Genomic DNA, 22372 nt, shown 5'->3' on the forward strand with positions numbered 1-22372 from the left:
AATGTCCAGCAGCTGTGCTGGGCTGACCTCATCACTGTGAGGATGTAATATTCTGAAAGCTTGACAGAGGTGCTGCAGTTACGTTCACCTCCACACAAAGAAAACAAACTGCTTTAGGAAGATGATTGTAGTAATATGGGTCATATATGATGCCACCTGACTGACAACCTGGGCCTTTGTTCCAGACGTATATATTTACTGAAAATAAATCCACATCTGCTTTGACTTGTCCACTGCGCTGCATATCAAGCAGTGCTGTTATTATAAGGGTGGGTTTACCTTCAAAAAATTTAAAATGATTCATCCCTCTGAAAATAACTGAAGCTGCAGAAAAGTAGCCAGTTGGGGGGAAGGGTATAAAACCACATCAGTGTGCACAAAATAATGTTCATGTGTGGCTGCCAGCGTGTTTGGATAATGAATTCAACATTTAGATGAAACAGAATAGGAAAATGGGCAAAACACAAAAGAGGAAAACAAGTGTTTTGATCCATGAATGTGGGATGAGTACAGGCTTCGTGTGACATTTTTAAAACTTATTTTAATACATATTTTATTTTCATATTTTTTGATTATTTTGTTGACTGTTTATTATTTTGTCACGTGTGAATTGATGATGTGGTGTAAGGTTCTGTTTCATTATGCTCAGTTTGTGTTGTGTTGATGTTTGTTATGCAGCACTGCTCCACCCAGATCCTGGCTGTGTAAATGTTTATCCGCATGCATTTTCTCAGTCAGTCGGATTTTTCAATTATTATAATAAAATGCACAGATTCCTGATACTTCAGCAAAAAATTATATTTTGACTTTCTCATAAGAAAATCTGATAGTTTCTTTCAGTAACTTTATCACATTGTAGTACAAAGCAGCTTTTTTTGGATAAACTTCTGGCAAATTACTGCTGTCATGAAAAAGATCACATAGAGTCATACTGAGTATAAAGCTCTGTGTGCTGCTCCCTTCCTCCCTCTGTTTTCAGTTCCTTCATGCTTTGCATTTGAAAAAGTTGAGTCAGTAAAATAAATATATAATCCCCTTCATGTCAGGGTCAAAGTCCACCTCTGACAGAACTCGATTAAAGGAAGAGGACCGCTCTGAGTTTGAGTGAAACACTTGTGGTTTAAAGTCAAACTCAGAGCAAAAGGTGGAAATCATTTGCTTTGTTTTTAGTCACTAGCCGCTGCTGGGCGCAGAGAGGAAAGTAGGAAAGGGCTTCTTGTTTCATTCTACATCAATTTATTTGGTCTCAGAACAAAACAAAAGAACAAGTATTAGTTTGTTCTGTGGTGAAAACAGAACATTGCTGGTGTTTAGTCACTTTATATGAGCTGATGCCATGCTGAACTATGTCCTTTAGCTATGGTACAAAAGCACTGGTTATAAGAACAAGTGTGTCCTCCAGTGGCTCACAGGAGCCTCTGACACGCAGTCGGTCACCCGACTCCAGAACTTGATTTTCCAAGTCTCATCTCACAAAGGTCTGTATCCAACCAGTGTCATGGCATAAACTTAAAAAAAGAAGCACAAAAGGAATAATTGTATATAACACTAGCACAGTGACACAGTCATGTCACTGTGAGGTATTCTGTACATCTGTGGTTCCCTCTAGTGGTTTGATAAGTGAAGTTCAGTCTCATCAGACCAGCAGGAAAACATCTGAGACACACTGGATGCAGATCTTTCAATCTGCAGCAGCTGCTGGACTCATCCATGAATGCAGAAGGAGCAGAGAAGGAAAGGGTCCTTTGGGAATTCCCTCGGGAATTTTTAATGTGCCGGGCTACATTATCTCTGTAATACCAGTTTTAAACACCAGATGTCAGCGATAAATCCCTGTGTGTGTATGTGTATTTCCAAATCTGAATGGGTCCAAATCCATGGCTATAGTGTTTTTTGTATACAGCCATGACAAATACCTTTATAAAATGAGCCTTTAAGAAGAATAAAAGTAAAAAGACCGGATCGGATCATTTAGCACAGTGTATCCTGAGTGATTGTGATAACTGGCCTCTACATTTATGGTATCCTCAGTTCTTAGCGCAATGGGAAAGGCACATGGCGTTTATTTTTCACACTTCTTCTCAGCAGATTTCAGTAACTCAGTACATCAGAAAGTAATAAGTAAGAAATAAGCTAACTCACAAATGCCAGGAGAGAAAGATGTAAGGTTATTTTGAAAGTGAGTGGATCAGCAAATGATGTTTGCATCAGATCTCATTTTAGTTTCTTTCTTTTTCTTTTCTGTGATCAGACATTAGATCTGTCCTTCATGTGTGTAAAATTATCTGGTTATTTCATGTTGAAACTGAACAGACTAACCTGGGTTGTTTAGCATTATGGAAGTTTACATCAGTGGACTATGTTGGAATGGTTCAGGGCCTGTTATCTGATGGTCACTGTTAGGTTAGATGGCAGGGATTATTTAGTATTTAAGCTGATGAAAAATAATAGTCCACATAATACTGAAGGGGATCATTTTTCTGAAGAAAATAAGTATTTTTATTTTGATAATTTATGTACAATTTGCTGGCAAAATGGGATGAATATAACTCAGGAGGTAGAGGAGGTCATTTACTAGTTGGAAGGAAGGTTGTTGGTTTGATTCCTGCATGCCTAAGTATCCTCGGGAAAGATAGTGAACCCCAAGTTGCCCTCTGATGTTTTCATTTGAATGTAACCGTGTGTTTGACACTAGATCAATCAATCAATCAAGGCTTTAGTCGCCACATGCAGGTTGCCCTGTAGTGAAATGGGACCCCCCCCCCCGACCATACATACACAACACAGACATCACATGGGGTTACAGGTCGGAGATCGGTAGCGTTACAGAAAAAAACACTGAAATATACACTACAATGGGAAAGTACAACAGGAACAAAAGAGACCTCTACTCATGCTGGGCTCCTGGGAGGACAGCATGAGGACAGGAAACAAAAAAAACTCCTGTGCACAAAAAGAAGCACATGAATGTCCACAGCACAACATTATGGAACACGTGACAAGCCACAGGGTTGGGCAGGGGGTGAGGAATAGTTCGAAGCAACACAGCAGCCATCCTGCCCAGCGCTACAATTCCAGCGTGGGCTCAGACCCGCCGTGTTCCCCAAGAGGGAGCAAGCATCGAAGGCGTTTGGAAAGGGAGGGGGGATGAGTGTCTGCGTATCAGTGTGTGTGTGTGTCTGCGTGTCCAGAGTTCAGCTGAGACAGTGTCCTTCGCCCTGCCAGGCTAAGTAAACAGTCTTCCAGCCAACCCAGGTGGCCTTGCATAGAATGGGAAGGAACAGACTCAACACAGTCGTTATCAGGGAGTTTTTGTTCGGCTCCGGCCTTGAGCCCACAGCTGGCGCCGAAGGGGTAGCCGCATTATGATGGTGATTTTTCTTTTACAAACAACTCATGAGAATTTCAAGCTGTTTTTAACACTCCGACACTGGTCTCTCCATCTCCCGATGGATAGCTGCCAGTTTCTCCATGATGTTATTAACTTTCAATTCCGTGGTCTTGTCAGTCTTTTGCTCACAGAGCAGATTCTGAGACCTCACGACCGCAGCCAACTGATCTGCGATGTAATCCAACTTCCGCCCCGAGGTGTTGTTCCGGGTGGATTCTTCCCTGATGTACTCCAATATACGCTCAGAGGTGTTATTCTGAGTATTTACTGCAGCCGTAAGCGCCTCCAAGCTCTTAACCATGCTGCATTCAGTGAGCCCTTTCTGAGAAGCCGCACCTCGTCCCATCGTTTCAATCCCAGCGGGCAGCCTTGTGGGGATTTGAACAACCGGTTCCGCTTTCTTAATTCTCCAATAAGCCAGGGCCAAGCCAGCTCCGATCAGCAAGAACCCTGTTATCATGGTTCCGAATAGGTAGATATCTTCAGCGTCCTCAATCGACAGTCCCGCCAGGCACACGATCCTCCATTTCTGCCACCCGTCCATCGTGTATCCGGCAGGGAAAGTCCCTCCAGGGCACTCGGGCTCTCCCGAGCCCAGACTTCTCGTTGAGAAAAAGGGTGTCAGTAGCATTCAGAGACCAGTTGATCAAATCCATAATTCTCTTTTAGGTTTTTTAGACACAGACTGTGAGAGGGTGTTCCAGGGAAGTGAAAAAAAAAGCACGAGACAAGACAAGGACATAAGAAGCTAAGCAGGGAAGATAAGGGAGAGGAGAGGAGAAAAGTGCGACCGCCTTCGCTGAGAGCCAAACGAGAAGATGGAAGATGGAAGAGCTTGTGTGAAAGCGTGAATGGAGCAGGTTGCAAAAAATGCTTTGAGTAAGATCCAGTCCAGGGTTACCAGTAATACAGTTGTATGTGTAGTTAATGGCTTCCTTTGTTGAATAAATGCTTCTAAAACAGTTACCCTTATCGTCTGCTCATAGTTCTTCAGCCAGGAATGAGCTACAGTGGACTGTGAGCATATTTAAAAGAGTAAAAGTCAGCACGACAGCATGTTTTATTGTGGCCCAATTTGTCTTTCTAAACAGTGGAAACAACCCACTGTGTGCCCAACTCACGTTTGACCACTAGGTGGTGACAGAGATCTTTTAGTGGTGTTAGAAGCTAGAACTTCAATCGTAGACTATAACCTATCGCTGTATGTTTAATAGAAAAATGAGGGGGGTTTGGTTTCTATTTTAAGAGCACTGTCTGTCATAGTAGCTTGACTATAAACCTCTGCCTTCCTCGCATTTGTTTCTGCATGTTAAAGGATCATCTCTCCTTTAGTTTGTCTGATGTTTGGTGGGTTTTGTTGGATAGCTGTGACAGGTGAGGGGGCGTCACTGATCTGAAATACCCCCTTCTTAACCCGTTCCACTCTCAGATATACCTACATCCATCACTCTCCCTGGCATGCTGACACGCCCCCTCTCCATCTATTGTGGATATGTGCATTTGTGTGGGTGGGCCCACTGTTCTTTCCTTATGGAAATTGGAAAATATACATTCATATGTATGCACTCTCTGCACCAGCACTATTAATGTTTTATGCAACGTTTAAATTAAGTGAAGGACAAGACATAATAGCAGCAGCTTGAATGGAGGAACGAGTCGCTTTTAGCCTTGAGTGACTCTTCCACTTTAGTCACTCTAACAGACTTTTAAAGCTTTTTATTCATTCTGAGAGAGCAGCTGCAATTAAAATGTAGTTAGCCACAGTATCCTGAAAAGGATGCCATGAAGTTTTGAGTTCAGTCTACTTGCCGGTCTTTGTTAAAGTCAAAGAAAATACAGTCTACATTTTGGAAGGTTCTATCTTCTCAACAATAGGATGTAGAGTTGCTGCTGCACCTGAAAGTTAAATCTCAAAGATGGAGGGTAAAAAGATACTATATGTTCACATGCCAGTACAGACTCTTCTATAGCTCAAATTAATTTAGACTTCCAGTGAGTATGCATCTTTTCCAGTAGAGGTAGAGAAACAGAGAAGAAAACAAGTGCTGTGATTCTCCACCTGTAAACACGTCCTGTCTCTGTACAGATGTGCTCATAGTGCGTCTCCCTTCAGCACGTTCTCACTAACAGTTCGGGCAACAGGAAATAGAAGACATGAGAGGAATGGCAGAATATTGCTCTTCACATTTGGCTTGTTTTTCTAATGTGCGAGATGCACATCATAACATAATTTGCTATAGGTGAGCAGCATCTGGTATCAGTGAGCACTTTTGGGAGATTGGATGTGATCCAGGAGTGTCCCTCCCCTCTTCTCGTCCGCTTTCATTTTCTCTCTTTTTGCTCTCCTCTGCAGCCGTCCCACTTGCAGGTCTTTTACCTTTCTAAATATATCTTTGCCCTGAGCATTTTGCCTTCCCACCTCCACTGTGCATTGATTCTCTTCTAGCATTGATCTGAAATCCACTATCTGTGTGTGACTGTGTGGGTTTAAGCATGAGCGCCTCTCCAATTGCGTGGAGGTGTGTGTATGCAGATCCACAAACATTATGAGAATGTGTGCTCCAGATTTAGCGAATTGATTTTTTTCCTTTTCCTTTTTTTGGGCTTTTTTTGACCTAGTGTCCCTTTAGTTCTGCTCTCGAGTTCTAAAATGTAAATGTCTCTGACAGAGTCCTTAGACTTTGACAGCTGTGCTCTTCTTTGAGCAAGACACTGCTTTGAATCAGGGCGTGCATTCTACACATGAACCTCCCAAATCACAATAGCTCCTTTGCTTAGCATATGAAAAGAGCAACTGAAACCAAAATGCCTTTTATCTCTCAGTCAAATCCTGTTTCTCCTCCTGTTTTAATTAAAATATTTGTCATTTGAAGCACAGACCGAATTTATATCCAAGTCAGTTCACCAGGATATGAAACTGTTCCACTCTAGTGTTCTTACAGCGCTAAATAATGACAGTGTGAAGGTAGCTACATCATCCTTTGCAACAACCCTTTCTCCAGGTCAGGCTGAAGTAATGAAACAGTCACAAAGCGCTCACAGTACCTGTGAATCCCACTCCAGCCAGACTTCAGTTTTATCGTGGTGTGGTGCAAAAAAAGAAAAGAAAAGAAAAGAAAAAGAGAGCCTGTCCCTGTGCGTTTGCAAGGAGGCGGCCACTGATGGATTAAAAAAGACATGGGTGGAGAAGGGGAAGGATTTGCCTGCTCACTGCTTGGCTACTTGGGGGTATCGCACCGCCAAAAGCTGAAATTCATTTTTCCCCCTCACACAGTTCCCATCACAGTTTTGTCTGAGAGGCAATCGATGCCCAGGCACTATAGTTCTGATATATGCTGCTGCCAGTGGGGCATGATGTATGCTTGCTGTCCCGTGGATGGGCTGTGTGCAATTTCTGCTACTCCCGAGTGAGTAAAGCCATTAGAGGAATCAAATTAAAATGTTTTCAATTTTAGAGTACATTTGTACTTTATTAAAGTATTTCTGGGTTTCTGTGTATATGTTATACTTTATACTTATATTTTCTAATGCAAATATTGTACTTTGTACTCAGTAGTTCTTATTGTGCTTTAGTAACTTGATGATTTGATGCAGACACTAGTCCCCCTCTTTCTGTGCCAGCCCATTTTAAAAACATCTTCAAACATCTATGTGACACACTCATGGTGGTGTTTAACATTTATCATGCGTCCTTCATCTTCAGTTCACCTGGCGGCTCAGCACAGTGTGCATATCAGCTCTCATTTATTGTGTCTGGGGAAGAAAACTCTTGCTAGCGTTCTGTTTTCTCAATGAACAACAAAGCTTCCATAGAAATACGACGCTGTGGTTATGGTTCCATCATTAGCTCCTGGTGTCTGAGCAGGAGGTAACAGTGTCAGGACATAATGGCGTCTTTGTTAACTCTGACAGCTGTTAATTTCAGGCTGGCTTTGAAACTTCAAGGGATGTATTTAAAATGTCAGATAATCAATAAAGCGTGCATAAATCACAGAACAGCACAGCATGCATCAGAACGTCTGCAGGAAACTGAACTGAAAACATTAAATTAAGCATAAAAGAAACAAGCATTCTCTTCTGAGGGTTGCTGTGCAGCAAGAACAAGGTCTGAGTGAGCAACACAAACCTTTGTGATGTGTGTCTGTGTAAGTGTGACAGAGAAATTTATATAGATATATGTTGGGTTTTCTTCCTCCTTTTTCTATTTTTAACCTTAAAATAGTGCAAAATGGAAAGACCCCTATTCTGTGTAATAACTGTCCTTTTGATAACAAATATTTATTTGCTCATTTGTAATCTGAAATCCTGTTATCTGAATTAGTAAATTCACAATCTGATAACTTCCAGTCAAAGTAAGTGATACAACGAGCAGTGAAATAATCTATTGTGAACTAATTTACAGACTGCAGTTATCATGTCCAAGCATCAACCGTTATTTGAAGGGATTCAACATACAAACTGTGAATCTCATTATCATCTAGCCAGTCATCTCTCTTCCTACACTGATGTATTTGCTGGAACTGGAATTTCCTTTTGGGTGATTGGATTATTCCAGCCGGTCAGGTACTACATCAGGCTGTTACTTGATGAACTGAGACTGCTGTTATTCCTTAGAAGTGATTGTAGAAGTTTTTACTCAGCGACTTATAGTTTCACTAATTTCTTCTGTCATCAGTAGATGCCTTTTCAGAATTAATAGTACAGAACTCAATAGAGTGTCCAAATGAAAGGTGAATGCAAGGTGATGGGCCACAGTGGATCTCCAGCGTCAGAGTGTCAGTATCTTCGGAGCTGCACACTGGAGAGGTCCCCTGATTAGTTGCTTTGGAGCGAGGCGATTAACCTGTTGCTTCAATTTGTGATAATTAAAACATTCATAATGTTTTTAATACTCCCCTAACCAGTAATTCTTTGTGATTCTTTTGCTCCTAAGAAAGCCCATTGTCATTATTAGAGATATTTTACTATTGCTAAAATTACCTTTATCAAAAAAACCTTTAAACTGGCAACATTGAACCTGTTAATTTAAATCAAAGTCTTTTGATTTGTTATTGGTCGTTGTGAGCAAAGGCTCTATAATGCTAGCTTGTGGACACTTGCAGACAGCATAGATGTGTAGCTGTTTTAATCAAAGTAATTTCAAATGTTACTGGGATCCACCAAAAGAATATTTAGTGTGTGCAGTTTGGTGTAGTTTCTGAAAGGACTGATTGAGAAGAGCAAGTGAACATCTGAAATATGGCACTCAGACTGTTTGATTGGGTCTGTACTACTGTACTACTGATACACTATACAACGGGTATAGTAGTATACCTCATATTTACTGAATTATGAACTGTGTTGCAAAATTCCAAAATTCTGCAATGTGCATGTCACTTACCTCAAAGCAACAGTCATTTTCTGCACAGCACATCAATTTGATATCCTGCAGATAAAGGTGACAGGCTGCACACCTTCAGCTTCTCACACATTACCAAGACATTTCAGTGACTCCTGATGACTTAGGCTGTATTTGCAGCCTGCAGAAGAACAACAGTTGGAAAAAAAAAGACTTTTGGTGTCATGCCATAGATACTGTTACTACCAGTAACCTAAGTTGTTTTGAGAATTTTTTTTTTTTTTTTGCTATTTGTGCAAATTTTATTATTTTAAATGTCATTTCAATTATCATCTATTTTTCTTTATTTTTATCTGTAATTTTTTTTAACTTATTCAATGTATCATTTCTGGAATGTCAGGTGTACAGCACTTTGTGTTCAGCTGGGAGTTGTTCTAAAAGTGCTATATAAATAAAAAAAAACAAAAAAAAAAACAAAAAAAAAACCAAACTCAATGTAAAATATATAATGTACCAAATCCCTGACATTTAGGTCTTCAGCCCTGAATCCATCTCTATATTTCACACAGAGAAAAGCCCAGTTATGGGAACATACTGGATTATTCTTATGACCATATTGATGGTTTTCTTTACTGTAGGCACACAATATTTTGAATGTCTTCTAAATATTGCATCCCCATAGCTGTCTCCATCTTAGTTACGATGACTAAGGATGTTATTGCGTGTGACAAGATGAAGAGACAGGAAAGGTGCACTCAACAGAAACACTTCACAGACACCATCCTTTTTTGTCTACAAACTCCCAATGTGTTTGAATTAAGCCGTCCATTCTCTGTCACTCGTGCCTTCTTTACACTGCAGCAGCTATCTGCACACTCAGCTTTAGTGCTCAGCGGCTAGTTTGCTCATATATCTACCAAAATAAAGCCCAATCTGAGCTCATTATGAGATGAGCAGTGAAAATATGCAATAATTCATTTAGGTGATGATGTGGGTGTTAATAGCCTGCCTTAGTGCTGCCCTCATTTTACCATGAAAGCAGCAGGAAAGACAGCTGACTGACAGTAATAGCTTCCTTCCAGACTGACAGGATCAGACTGTGGTTTTAGGTCACCTTTTAGTGTTTCCCCGTTGTAATGTCTGAGTGTTCTCAGAGTTTATGCTGTATCTTTTTTGCTTCTGCTTTGTTACTAAAAGTGAGATTGTGGAAATGTGTTTCTGTATGAATTGTTCTTCTTTTTTTCTCTCTCTCTTTCTGAATCAGTTACATGAAGAATGTTGTTGGTGACTTGGTACATAAAGTGTTAGCTTTGCAATTCAAGTAATCAGTTACTTACTTTTTCAAACTGTCAGCGGTATAATTTTAGCACATTTTCAGTGGCATGCATAGGCAAACGTAAATCGTGATTCTGTCAGGATGTAAGATTTTATATGTTTTATATTAAGTGATCATCGTCTGCTAAGAAGCTCTACTTCACATTTCACCTGTAGCACACCTATGCACCAGCTAGCTTTTAGCTCAAGCTGTCTCTCTGAGAGAGTTTGTTGCTGGTTGTGCAGTGGAGTAAATTCTACTAATATGAACTCACCACACAATGAGTTAAATCTATACACTCAAAGAACATCTATAGTCTATTACATCCTCTGAGTAAAACACCTAACATGCACAAGCTAAGTGCAAAGAGGGGACTATCTATTTGATACAAAGTACTATGAAAGGTACTTTTCTCAGTAGGCAATTCTTTATCATAAAAGATTACTTTGACACAGAGGTCTTTCATAATGGCTTTCAAACACCTTTAGATAGTTAGCAATTAAATCTGATAAACAGATGACTTTCAAATCAGCTTGGTGTTGCTTGGCATTACTTCCAATGACAGCATGGAGATATGAAACTAGAAAATAACAGAAGAAAATAATGGCATCCCATGGGCCCCATCCCATCATTGCATCTTTTTTTTGTATTATATTTGAGGTGATGTTGTTGATTAGATTCACTCACCAGATTCTACCATTTATTCTAACTTTATGCAGTCAAAGCCTTATAAAGTCAGCTATACATCTGCTCATATATTGCTGAATTGAAGATGCAACTCCATAACAAGTGCTTTCCCATAACATGCTCAGTCATTTAAATGTTATTTTACCACCATCACTTTTTCTCCAGAGATTCATGTCTTGCTTTTATTTAGACTTGTCTATGTCATGCTGCAGAGGGAGATATGAGAGTGCTTATTTCACACTATTGGTTTCCTTTAAATTTCCATCCTAAAAAAAAGTGTCCTAAAATCTACTGATGCATGTAGAAACACAGCGGTGCCACATCTGACATGCAGGATGCAGGAAGGATAGCAGCTGTTTGTCCCGAGTTCAGGCCTCCTTCTTCACATCTGTGCATCGTGCATCCTTGTCCAAAGTCCTACTAGTGCAGCCCTAAACTACACATGATAAGAAAAAGGACAGTTCGCCCAAGTAACCTCAGCCTATGAGGCCCATCCTGTTTGTTAGTTAAAATTAGATTTAAAAGGATGAATAAGCGACTTCAACTTCCTCACTACTCTTGTTTAGTTGGAGTGCATACACCCACTACTCCCTACACACATCATTTTCTAGGAAAAGAGAAGAAAAAATAAGAAAATGAGCTCTATGAAAGGTATTAAATTCCATAATAGATCGTCTTCCCACCACAGAGGTGGTATGTAGAGGGAAGTACAAATAAATCAATATAACAAAGTGGGCTGTGCTGGAAAGACAGACAGTGGGCTGAAATATTAACCGAGCACCACAGGAACACAAGCCAAAGCCTATGAAACAGAGTATCCATTATGGACAAGGCTGAAGCTGTCTGAGGAATTGGATTCAGTAACAGGAGGGAGGGGGTGCGATGCCCGTTCACTGGTTTTATTGAGAACTCATTGCATGGCAAAATTGAGAAGCCATTGATATCGATCAGCAACAGTGGAGAGAGGAGAAAGCGGGCTTTGAAAACCGACAATATTCACCAAAGTTTTGTTTTTCTGTTCCCCTCAGAGATTGGATAGAAAACACATTTCCTCATATTCTCCTCATATTTCTCTATTCTCTTGCATCTGTTGCTGTTTACTTTTTTCCGTCCACTTTTTTTTCTCTTCCTGTCTCACTGCATAGTTTCATGGTGTATTATTTTTACGGTGTATTGTATTGGAGGATTTATGAACATAAGTAATTTACAAAACTGTGTCAGAGGTCAGGTTGAGGGGGGGCAGGTCTCACACTCAGTAAAACCACTTTGTAGACTAATTAGTTTAACAAACAACTTCATTATTAGTGTAAAGAAAGAGAAGAACATCCAGAAAACATTGAAGTTTAGTGAACGACCCATTTCTAAAACAGGAGGAAGAACAGGATCTGATGTGATCTGATAGGACCAAATACACCCATTCCCAACATTAAATCAAATGTGTAAGGAAAACATCGACGTTCCAAGGTGAGCACCTGAACAAACATCCATACATGACAAGTCGACAATGCTTTCACTGTGGCCAGTTCATCAAGGCACTGATGCCAAAGGACACCTTGTGTGTATCACTGAGATGCCAGCAGCTTTGACAAAACATCAGTAATTGATGCCCAGGAAATTAGAACAGGCTCATACTGGACCTTTCCACCTTGTATCCATCCTCTATCCCCAGATGTATTATCTTTGCCTCTCTTGTCTCCAATATTTCGTCCCCCTTCCCCCCACCTTGATAGTAGTACCTCTGGAAATCCTCATCCACAGGTAGTGTTGACAGAGCTTTTCTGTGAGCACTCAAATGCAAGACTTGGCCTTGTAAAGTCGTGAAGGAGAGTGAAATGAAAAAAGATGGGATTGGGGTGGCCTCATTCACAGGAGAGTGATTGTAGGGTAGCATTGTTGCTGAGGTCAGGGAGAACACTCATCCCCTGGATTTACACCCAAACTACAATATACAGCAGGATTTGTGACTGCAGAAATCCAATTTCTCCTTCGGAGTCTACTCATGGGCATGGACCTTGGTTTAACATATTACTGTTAATATAGCCCTATGTTGTTACAGCTTTTTCTTGTAGTATGTACCAATGCGATTATGCATTTGTTAGTTTTTGATCCACAGACAGCATTATTGTTACAAAAAAGGGTTAGTGATTTTTCCCCAATCCACACATGGTCAAAATCATACAGGCTCAGATATATACGTTCACCTCCCCTGATATTTGGTTAAATGTCTCATTGCAAGTTGCACCTTGACGACATGTTTTTGGCAGCTGTCAACAAGATTGTGGCATAATTCTGGATGGATATTAAATAGCCATAGACCATTCCAAAACCAGTCCTGATGCATAGTTGGCATCATTTTAATAAATAAATAAATGATAACCTTTAATAAAACCCAACTGTGTGTAAGTTTCAATCATCCAGCCTGAGGTGAAATTGAAGAGTATGGAGGCAGTCCTCCTTCTTCATTATTATTCCAGCCCCGGAGCATAATGATACCACAAACATTCTTGGCAGCTGGCAGAAAGCCTCACTCCAAACACGCATCTGGTCATTGTGGCCTAATTGCCTCATCTGACCATAAAACCTTTCTCCACAAGGTTTGTCCATGTGAGCACATGCAAATTTCAGTTGATCCTGAATTCTTTGATGATGTTTCAACCCCTACTGGTCTTGACAAAAGCATCATCACTCTTCATAAAAGTCTCTTGTCTTGAAAAACTGCAATATTGAGACAGTTTGAGACAGGTCTGTGTAGACCTTGTTTGAACGGATGAGGCCTGTTAAGAAAATGATTTTTATATAATATCTAAAGCTGCTTTGCATATAGCTACAAACTGCTATGTCAACATATGTCAGTTAGATAATGAATGAACAATTAAAGCCCCATTTAGTCTTCATTAACAGTTTCCATGCAGATCCAGGAGGTTCGGTTTTGTCAGACCTTACAGGTGTCATGTCTCATCAGTACATTTCACATCTCATTTTATAAGTCAGTCAGTTTGTGCCTAATGATGTGACATAATTGTTTTCTATTTCGGTTTTGATTAGTGTTTTTAAAACTACAAACGTTTTGGTGTCAGGGGACTCTGTTCAAAAGCACTCAGTCCGTCCTACACAGTATTAATAACCTGAAACATTTGTTCACTTAATATTTGCCATGGGACCTAGAGTTAAAAAGTAAAGTAACAGAGTATACTGTGGGTAGAGGCACTCAGTCAGCGAAAATGAAAAAAACAGAATCCGGTGGATATTGATAAACAGTATACAAAAAACTGAACAGAAGGCCAAGAGCTTGTCCCCAGAAGTAACAAGGGCAAATGCTGAAGTGAGTACTTTGTGCTATTCAACGGTTCCATGACAGTACTTTGGGTACAGGATAAATAGATTAGCTTTCTGTGGTGAAATTACAGCAAAGCACTGTGTTGGATGGGTGCACAGAGGCTGTGCTGTTCACAGTCAATGTGAGGTCACATAAAGGGTAGCAGAGATGAATTAGTATTTAAGCTGATGATGCTCAGAGTCATTCACTGAGTTGCACTTCTATACTAACTTTATACTGTCCAGTATAAAGACAGTATGAGCAATATACTGTCAGCGTAGAGAAAATTGATGTTTTCATGAAAATCTGCATGTGAAATATTGGGTTACATCCTGTTGAATTCAGCTATGTAAATCCACAGAGAGCAGAAAACCTCAGAGCATCAGTAGCAGCATGAGTCAGCTGATCACAACCTGTACACACAGTACATATTCTTTTCCCCATGCTGAGCTAGTACAGCTGATTTTAGGGCTCCCCCACCTGCCAAATGCCATTTTAACCCCTACCTATACTCACTGCATTCCAAAGAAACACAGCTAACCTATTAAACTGCAGGATAATAAGTGAAGGCCAAGTAAACCAATGTTTTCTAATGTCAGTTGTCCATAACTATGAGTCTTTATTTCACAAAGACACTGAAAACACCGAAATCACCAACACAGTTGCACTTCATTTATCCAAAGAGAAGTGTTACAGTGACTAACAAAGCCTATAAAAAAGTCATTTTAACTGACTTTTTTATTTTTATTTGAATTTTATTGAATTTTATTTTATTTTATTTGTATTCTTTCACTTATTGTTGCATGTGTGTTGTTGCTGCCTGTGTTTGAGTAATTTCTGTAACTGTGAGACACCTGCTGCTGCCTATCTTGGCCAGGTCTCCCTTGAAAAAGAGGTTTTTAATCTCAATGGGATCTTCCTGGTTAAATAAAGGTTAATAATAATAATAAATAATAAAGCCTATGCCTCAACTGGATGCACTTGGATCGGGGAAAGGAAAAGTATATTGAAAGTAAACTACATACAGTGGCTTGCAAAAGTATTCGGCCCCCTTGGACTTTCCCACATTTTGTCACATTACAGCCACAAACATGAATCAATTTTATTGGAATTCCACGTGAAAGACCAACACAAAGTGGTGTACACGTGAGAAGTGGAACGAAAATCATACATGATTCCAAACATTTTTTTACAAATAAATAACTGCAAAGTGGGGTGTGCGTAATTATTCAGCCCTCTTTGGTCTGAGTGCAGTCAGTTGCCCATAGACGTTGCCTGATGAGTGCTAATGACTAAATAGAGTGCACCTGTGTGTAATCTAATGTCAGTACAAATACAGCTGCTCTGTGACGCCTCAGAGGTTGTCTAAGAGAATATTGGGAGCAACAACACCATGAAGTTCAAAGAACACACCAGACAGGTCAGGGATAAAGTTATTGAGAAATTTAAAGCAGGCTTAGGCTACAAAAAGATTTCTCAAGCCTTGAACATCCCACGGAGCACTGTTCAAGCCATCATTCAGAAATGGAAGGAGTATCCCATATGGAAAAGAAATAGTAAAAACGTATATGATTTACTCATGAAAGTGGCCACTTTCTCATTTCTTTCATATGTTGTTTTAGTAAGTATCCAAAACATACAAGTTTCATTTATATAATTTTTCAAGGGATCTTATATCTGTTTTCACTCTTGTATGCTTTTCATACAAGTTTCACACAAGAAAGGTACAAACTTTCCATATGGGATGGCACAACTGTAAACCTACCAAGACAAGGCCGTCCACCTAAACTCACAGGCCGAACAAGGAGAGCGCTGATCAGAAATGCAGCCAAGAGGCCCATGGTGACTCTGGACGAGCTGCAGAGATCTACAGCTCAGGTGGGGGAATCTGTCCATAGGACAACTATTAGTCGTGCACTGCACAAAGTTGGCCTTTATGGAAGAGTGGCAAGAAGAAAGCCATTGTTAATAGAAAACCATAAGAAGTCCCGTTTGCGGTTTGCCACAAGCCATGTGGGGGACACAGCAAACATGTGGAAGAAGGTGCTCTGGTCAGATGAGACCAAAATGGAACTTTTTGGCCAAAATGCAAAACGCTATGTGTGGCGGAAAACTGACACTGCACATCACTCTGAACACACCATCCCCACTGTCAAATATGGTGGTGGCAGCATCATGCTCTGGGGGGGCTTCTCTTCAGCAGGGACAGGGAAGCTGGTCAGAGTTGATGGGAAGATGGATGGAGCCAAATACAGGGCAATCTTGGAAGAAAACCTCTTGGAGTCTGCAAAAGACTTGAGACTGGGGCGGAGGTTCACCTTCCAGCAGGACAACGACCCTAAACATAAAGCCAGGGCAACAATGGGATGGTTTAAAACAAAACATATCCATGTGTTAGAATGGCCCAGTCAAAGTCCAGATCTAAATCCAATCGAGAATCTGTGGCAAGAAAACTGCTGTTCACAAACGCTGTCCATCTAATCTGACTGAGCTGGAGCTGTTTTGCAAAGAAGAATGGGCAAAGATTTCAGTCTCTAGATGTGCAAAGCTGGTAGAGACAGACCCTAAAAGACTGGCAGCTGTAATTGCAGCAAAAGGTGGTTCTACAAAGTATTGACTCAGGGGGCTGAATAATTACGCACACCCCACTTTTCAGTTATTTACTTGTAAAAAATGTTTGGAATCATGTATGATTTTCGTTCCACTTGTCACGTGTACACCACTTTGTATTGGTCTTTCACGTGGAATTCCAATAAAATTGATTCATGTTTGTGGCTGTAATGTGACAAAATGTGGGAAAGTCCAAGGGGGCCGAATACTTTTGCAAGCCACTGTATGTAGTTTACTTTCAATATACTTTTCCTTTCCCCGATCCAAGTGCATCCAGTTGAGGCATAGGCTTTATTATTTATTATTATTATTAACCTTTATTTGTGTGCTTTGCCAGTTTTGTTTTACAGTCTACAGTAAACCAAGTTCAGTGGGAGAGCACGATGATAACGGTTCCACCAGCTGCTTGTAGCAAACAGTGTGAGTGTGTGTGTGTGTGTGTGTGTGTGTGTGCGCGCACGCAGCTGTATGCATGCATGCGCATAGAGCTAGTGGGCAATTTAATTCAGGTTCAGTGGAAATGATAGTCAGGCAAATTGCTGTTTTTCGTCATGCTTTCACAGAGCCGTGGTTCCATTCTCAACCAGGAATGGCATAGAAGAATGTGTGCCAACAGCAGCGTGGCTTCCTCTCCTTCATTCACCTACAGTGTGTACTGGGCTTACAGCAGTGTTTGCAACAGAAACAGGGCTTCAGTGGACAGGAAGGATTACATGCTCAAAGTAAAGCCACAAAGAAATATACACAGGTACACAGGAATATGTGTGTTTCAAAATATGTTCATGTTTAAAGAAAACATTGTAAAGGAAAAGATTTTATGCAGATACAGACACATTTCAGTAAAGGTCAAGCCGACCACGATGCACATTTTTAAGCTAATGAATCAAATTAAAAGGGAAAACAATGTGATGTAAGATTTAAATGAATCTAAAAAGATTTAACTATAAATCGGAAGCTCACCTTGGCTTACTGGTCCTGTTGGCTGACTGAGCTGCAGTGGCATAGCAAGTTGTCCTCTAATTGGAGGGTTTGCAGTTCCATCACAGCCATGTGCCAAATTTGAGTTTTTCCCAACTGCAGATCAGCCTGTTGAATGACATCTATGTTGTCATTGTAATGCCCTTTGAAACCACTAGAATTAGTTTTTAAGCTCTACAGTCCATTTAACATTACTTAGCTGTTCAGCTCACATTTTGCTCTTCAGTGTCATTGCACTCGCAACATTGTTTTTGGCAGCAGCTGTTTTCTAAGGGAAAGCTCAAAAACCTCACTGTACACCATCTGCTCAGCAGCAAAGAACACACCTACACACTTAGAAACCAGTTAGACTAACTATATGAAGGAGAAAGCAGCCAAAGGACGAGATATTTGTCTTCTGAGTTTGTTAAGATGAAAAAAAAAATGATATCCCCTGTGTCCCCAACATCCCTCCTCTCTCTTCTCTCACTCTAAAGACAAGAAACTATAACTCTAATCGGCTAATCTGACAATCTGACCAAAGGAGAGAAAAAACACAGTGCCATATGAATCCTGGTGTAAACCAGATCACACATGGGACTTAAAACAAACCCTGTTATTCTCTGGTATCATAGTTCTCTGCTTTCCACAGCTACAATTGACCCAAACACAAAAATACAAGCCCCCCAGTTCTCAAAATATCTAAGGATTACATTTCCCATTTGTACTTTGTAATACAAACTAAGATACAAATACAATTTCCTTGAGGCAGGCTTGTAAATGTATAATGATAAGGGATTTTCTCTATGATAAAAATACTGGACCTGATATAAACTTGAGCAAACACATGTTCAGCTCCCAGATCACACAGTAACAGATGATACTCATTTCCTTAGTGGCCTTTAAAGCGTTTGAATTAATTTATTTGTCCTTTATTAAAAATGAAGCAGCCCACGCCACATCTGAATGACAATGCCTGCACCATGTGTTGGTCCATCTGGCCATGATCCACAGCCATACAGCACCACACTCTGACTTTCTCAAAATGTTTATAAACCATAGGCCTCATCTCACTATATAATATATATATATGCCTATGACTTTGTCTGTATAAGTTTTTCTTATGCAAACCAGTTTGACATATTAATTTAACAAATCAAGTATTGGTTTGTTGAATATGTCTTGGGCACAAATGAAATTATCTTATTACAATTTGACTGAAACGGGGGGTAAACAGCTCTCTAGTGGTTTTGGCAGTGTCACTGAGGATGGGGATTGGGGGTAATTTATTTTGTGGTCCAAGTTCTAAGTGGTCTCATTGATTTATGGCAATGCTAAACAAATCTAGGTAATATGATGGCAAATTAAAAAAAAAAACATAAACCAGACAGCATTTGTGCATGGAGTGGAGCTGTCATCAGGCTCTGTAGATATGGGGAGATTAGATAAGAAGCTAACAGTTGAATGAGCTGCGTCTCACAGCAGTTTAAACAGCAGTGCAACCAAATGTGATTTGCACATTAAATGTGCTCTCATTAATGTGAGTCTATTAGCATGTTGGCCTTTTACAAAGTTATCAGCTTATAAATGGTATGAGTTGCAGATAATAAAAGCTTATCATTGAGAAAGTGACAGTCACCCTATCAGTAGCTGGGGTCAGAGATTCTTCTTTAGTTAAGTATTTCTTTTCTCTGATGCCTTTAATTAAACACAGAAAAGAATTGTATGTCAACCACTGGAGTCTGCTAATACCTAATAAGTAACTTCTCTTATTCTAGAAGTAAATTCAGTTCTGCAACCACTTTTTCACACATGCACTTCAACCATTAACCAGGATGTCAACCAGAGCAAGTGTCTCCCATTCTAAATTAACTGGTTCTACACTTGTGACTGGACTTAAGTCAATATAATATACCACAATTTTGGATGGGTCCAAGTGATGTCAATTTTGTTGTCAGAGGGTGAACACAAGGGTCTAAACAGATGGCTGCCATTTTTTTTGTGACTGTGCAGACTCATCTGCAGCGCACTACATTGCAGTCATTAACTGCATGTACATCCTTCAGGTTGACTCCAAGTGGACTTGAAAAATAGTCTATTTGCATAATAATAGCAATGCCAAGCGGTCTCCGGTGTCCACAGGCTTATGCATCTGTTTCTGCAAGCTAGGCAGTTTTGCTCATCATTTAAGATGTCATTTAAGCTCGGGATGTGCAACACTGTCCAGATTTTTTTAAGAAACTGTTTAAAATGACTGGATGTCTTAAACTGTGACTGCGTTAAGACTGACATGTTGCCTACTTGGCTGTTTCGACTGTGATCACAGGACTTGAGAGTGGTGACTTGCAATATGATGACTTCAGCTCTTACATCTCCATGTTTACTGAAGTAATAAATCAGGTTTAGAACTGACACACAGGGAAAAGTGCACACTCAGATGAGCTTTGACACCCGTTTGTGTTTGCAGAGAGCTGATGGATTATCCAGTAGCTGATCACAGACGTTGCGTCCACTTTAAGAGACTCACAGTCTCCCACTTTCTGTGACTGGCATGCAAGACCATATATAAATGTGACTGACTTTAGACGCTTTGCGAATTTGTACATCTGATACTAACTGGGAGCAAGTCACTGGAAAATGAGAGAACATGCGAATAAGAATGAAGCACAAACAACAGAATCTATCATTTTGTCAGTGTTGAACAGTAATTACATGTATGATCTTATATTGCAATGCATGTGGTGTTTCAAATGCCAGATTCATGCTAAACATCTGGTTAGCATTATAGCATTATAAAAAGCTTTTTTAAATACACAAATGAATAAAAATAACAATAATAATAATAATAATAATAATAATTTGTCAACTACATAAAAACTTTTTTTGGATGGTTTTACAGAAGACAGTCATGCTCCATGTTTTCATATTTGTTCTCAATGATACCTGATATACAGTCATTTTTAGAAATTTTGCCACCTAGCAGTACAGATAAATAAAGTTTATTCAGCACGGTACTAAATACAATTTTAGGAAAAAAAATTATATCTCCATTTGCTTAGGAAATCAGGGAATTTAACCAATACAGAGGTTATTGAGGCACAGGCACTTGTATCCAGTACTCCAACACAAATGTACAGTAGATACTTTACAGTAGTTATGCTATTTGTAGACAGCACAGTTTACCATGGAGAGGAAAGCACAGACTGGACTTAGAACACTGGCTATTGCTTCAGTGAATAGTGTTCGTTTCTTTTAACAGTCAGTTTGTATATTATCACTAGCTCTCTGTGCAGCAGGGGTTAGGCCAAGGGACTAATAATATCACAAAGACAAAAAAGAAAGAGAATGCCACAATACAGGTCGCTTCACTCATTTTATGTATTGCCCTTTGGTGACAGTAGACAGCTACAAGGTGCACAGGATAGTCTGCACAGCTCTGCATATGGCCTACAGGCTACCGAGACTATATAACATTGAGTTGCTTTACAGCCATATTATAAGAATAGGGAGTGTTTGAGTCAAAGAACATGTGCAGAAAGATCAATGGATGAGTGTGGTGGCGTCAAAAGTTGTGAATGAAATTATTTTGAGAGCAAGTGAGAGCAGGAATGAAGGAGAAACAGAACACTAACACATTTTCACAGATAAAAGCATAAAGACAGAACAGAAGCAATCTTCTTTTGAGAATTTAAGTGGGCAAAACTGAAACCAAGAGCCAGTAAGAATAGTTGCACCCTAGGTAGATTTTGCTTGTGTTGAACGCTCCTTCCACTCCAGTATGCTTCAGGTTAAGGCATTTTTTTAAAATCAGAAAATGATAGCATGTCAACAGATTTGAAAGTGGAGGATTAGTTGTTTAATATTGATGTGCTGATATGTGAAACACGATAAAGAAGTTAACTGTGAACGAATTCATTTTAACAGCACAATCATCCAGCACATTGAAGCGATTTTCCTGTAATTATTTTTGTGTGAATCAAGACAGGTAGAGGTCACATTCTGTTATTCTTGTTATCCGCCTGCCTGATTGTCTGCCTGGGGAAAAATGGCAGGAAACGGCTATCACAAGTTGCTTATCAGAGCTGCATTGAATTGAAATAAACCACAGTGCCACAACCATGCAGACAGACACCCTGCTCCCTGCATGCTTTGATTGCGGCTTGTTTGAAGAAACCTGAAGGGTTACTGCCTTTTACACGTGGTGGCCAAAGAGGAGGTGGGAAAGGTCATTTCCTTTTGATGGCTGGCCCCTGCAGTCGTGCACTCATATGTCACACGTACACACAAACATCAGAGAGAAGCAGAATAACATGTGTTCAAACATGGTAACCTTTTGTTCACTGACTGTTAGGCTTTATTGGAGCTGATGATGTATATCAGATATGCTGGATCTGTTGGTTTTTATTGGCTTTTCATATAATTCTAGAACTGTGTTTATCTATTTATTTTTACCCAGGCTGAAACATTTGGGTTAATGCAAAAATTTCACATTTCTCATGGTTCATAGTTTTTGTTTGTTAAACGAGTTGCGAAATTGAAAAAGGAAAAGAGATTGTGCATTTGCACCAATCACAGATTTACAGGTTTTCAGGGCAGCTGCGGGTTAGGAGGCAGACCAGGTCATCTACCAATCAGAAGGCCTTTGCTCCAGTGCATCCACTGCAGTGTGTGTGCGTGTAAGTGTTAGACGCGTTAGCCACAGGAAAAGGCGCATGAATTTGTGTGTGACTGGGTGAATCAAGCATGTAGGAACACTGC

At 40.0% G+C, this 22372-nt stretch overlaps 1 protein-coding gene and 1 pseudogene across 3 annotated transcripts in view; one reads left to right on the forward strand and one right to left on the reverse strand.

Moving 5' to 3' along the window:
* The window catches only part of robo3 (roundabout, axon guidance receptor, homolog 3 (Drosophila)), a 156268-nt gene that overhangs the window by 16124 nt on the left and 117772 nt on the right, over window positions 1-22372 (forward strand). The gene's annotated exons all lie outside the window — the stretch shown is intronic.
* On the reverse strand, window positions 1594-4364 carry LOC146378660 (uncharacterized; annotated as a pseudogene).

Source organism: Perissodus microlepis, chromosome 10 (assembly GCF_051167445.1).
Source record: "Perissodus microlepis isolate ML-2025 ecotype Zambia chromosome 10, ASM5116744v1, whole genome shotgun sequence".
In the NCBI taxonomy this organism is placed as follows: domain Eukaryota; kingdom Metazoa; phylum Chordata; class Actinopteri; order Cichliformes; family Cichlidae; genus Perissodus; species Perissodus microlepis.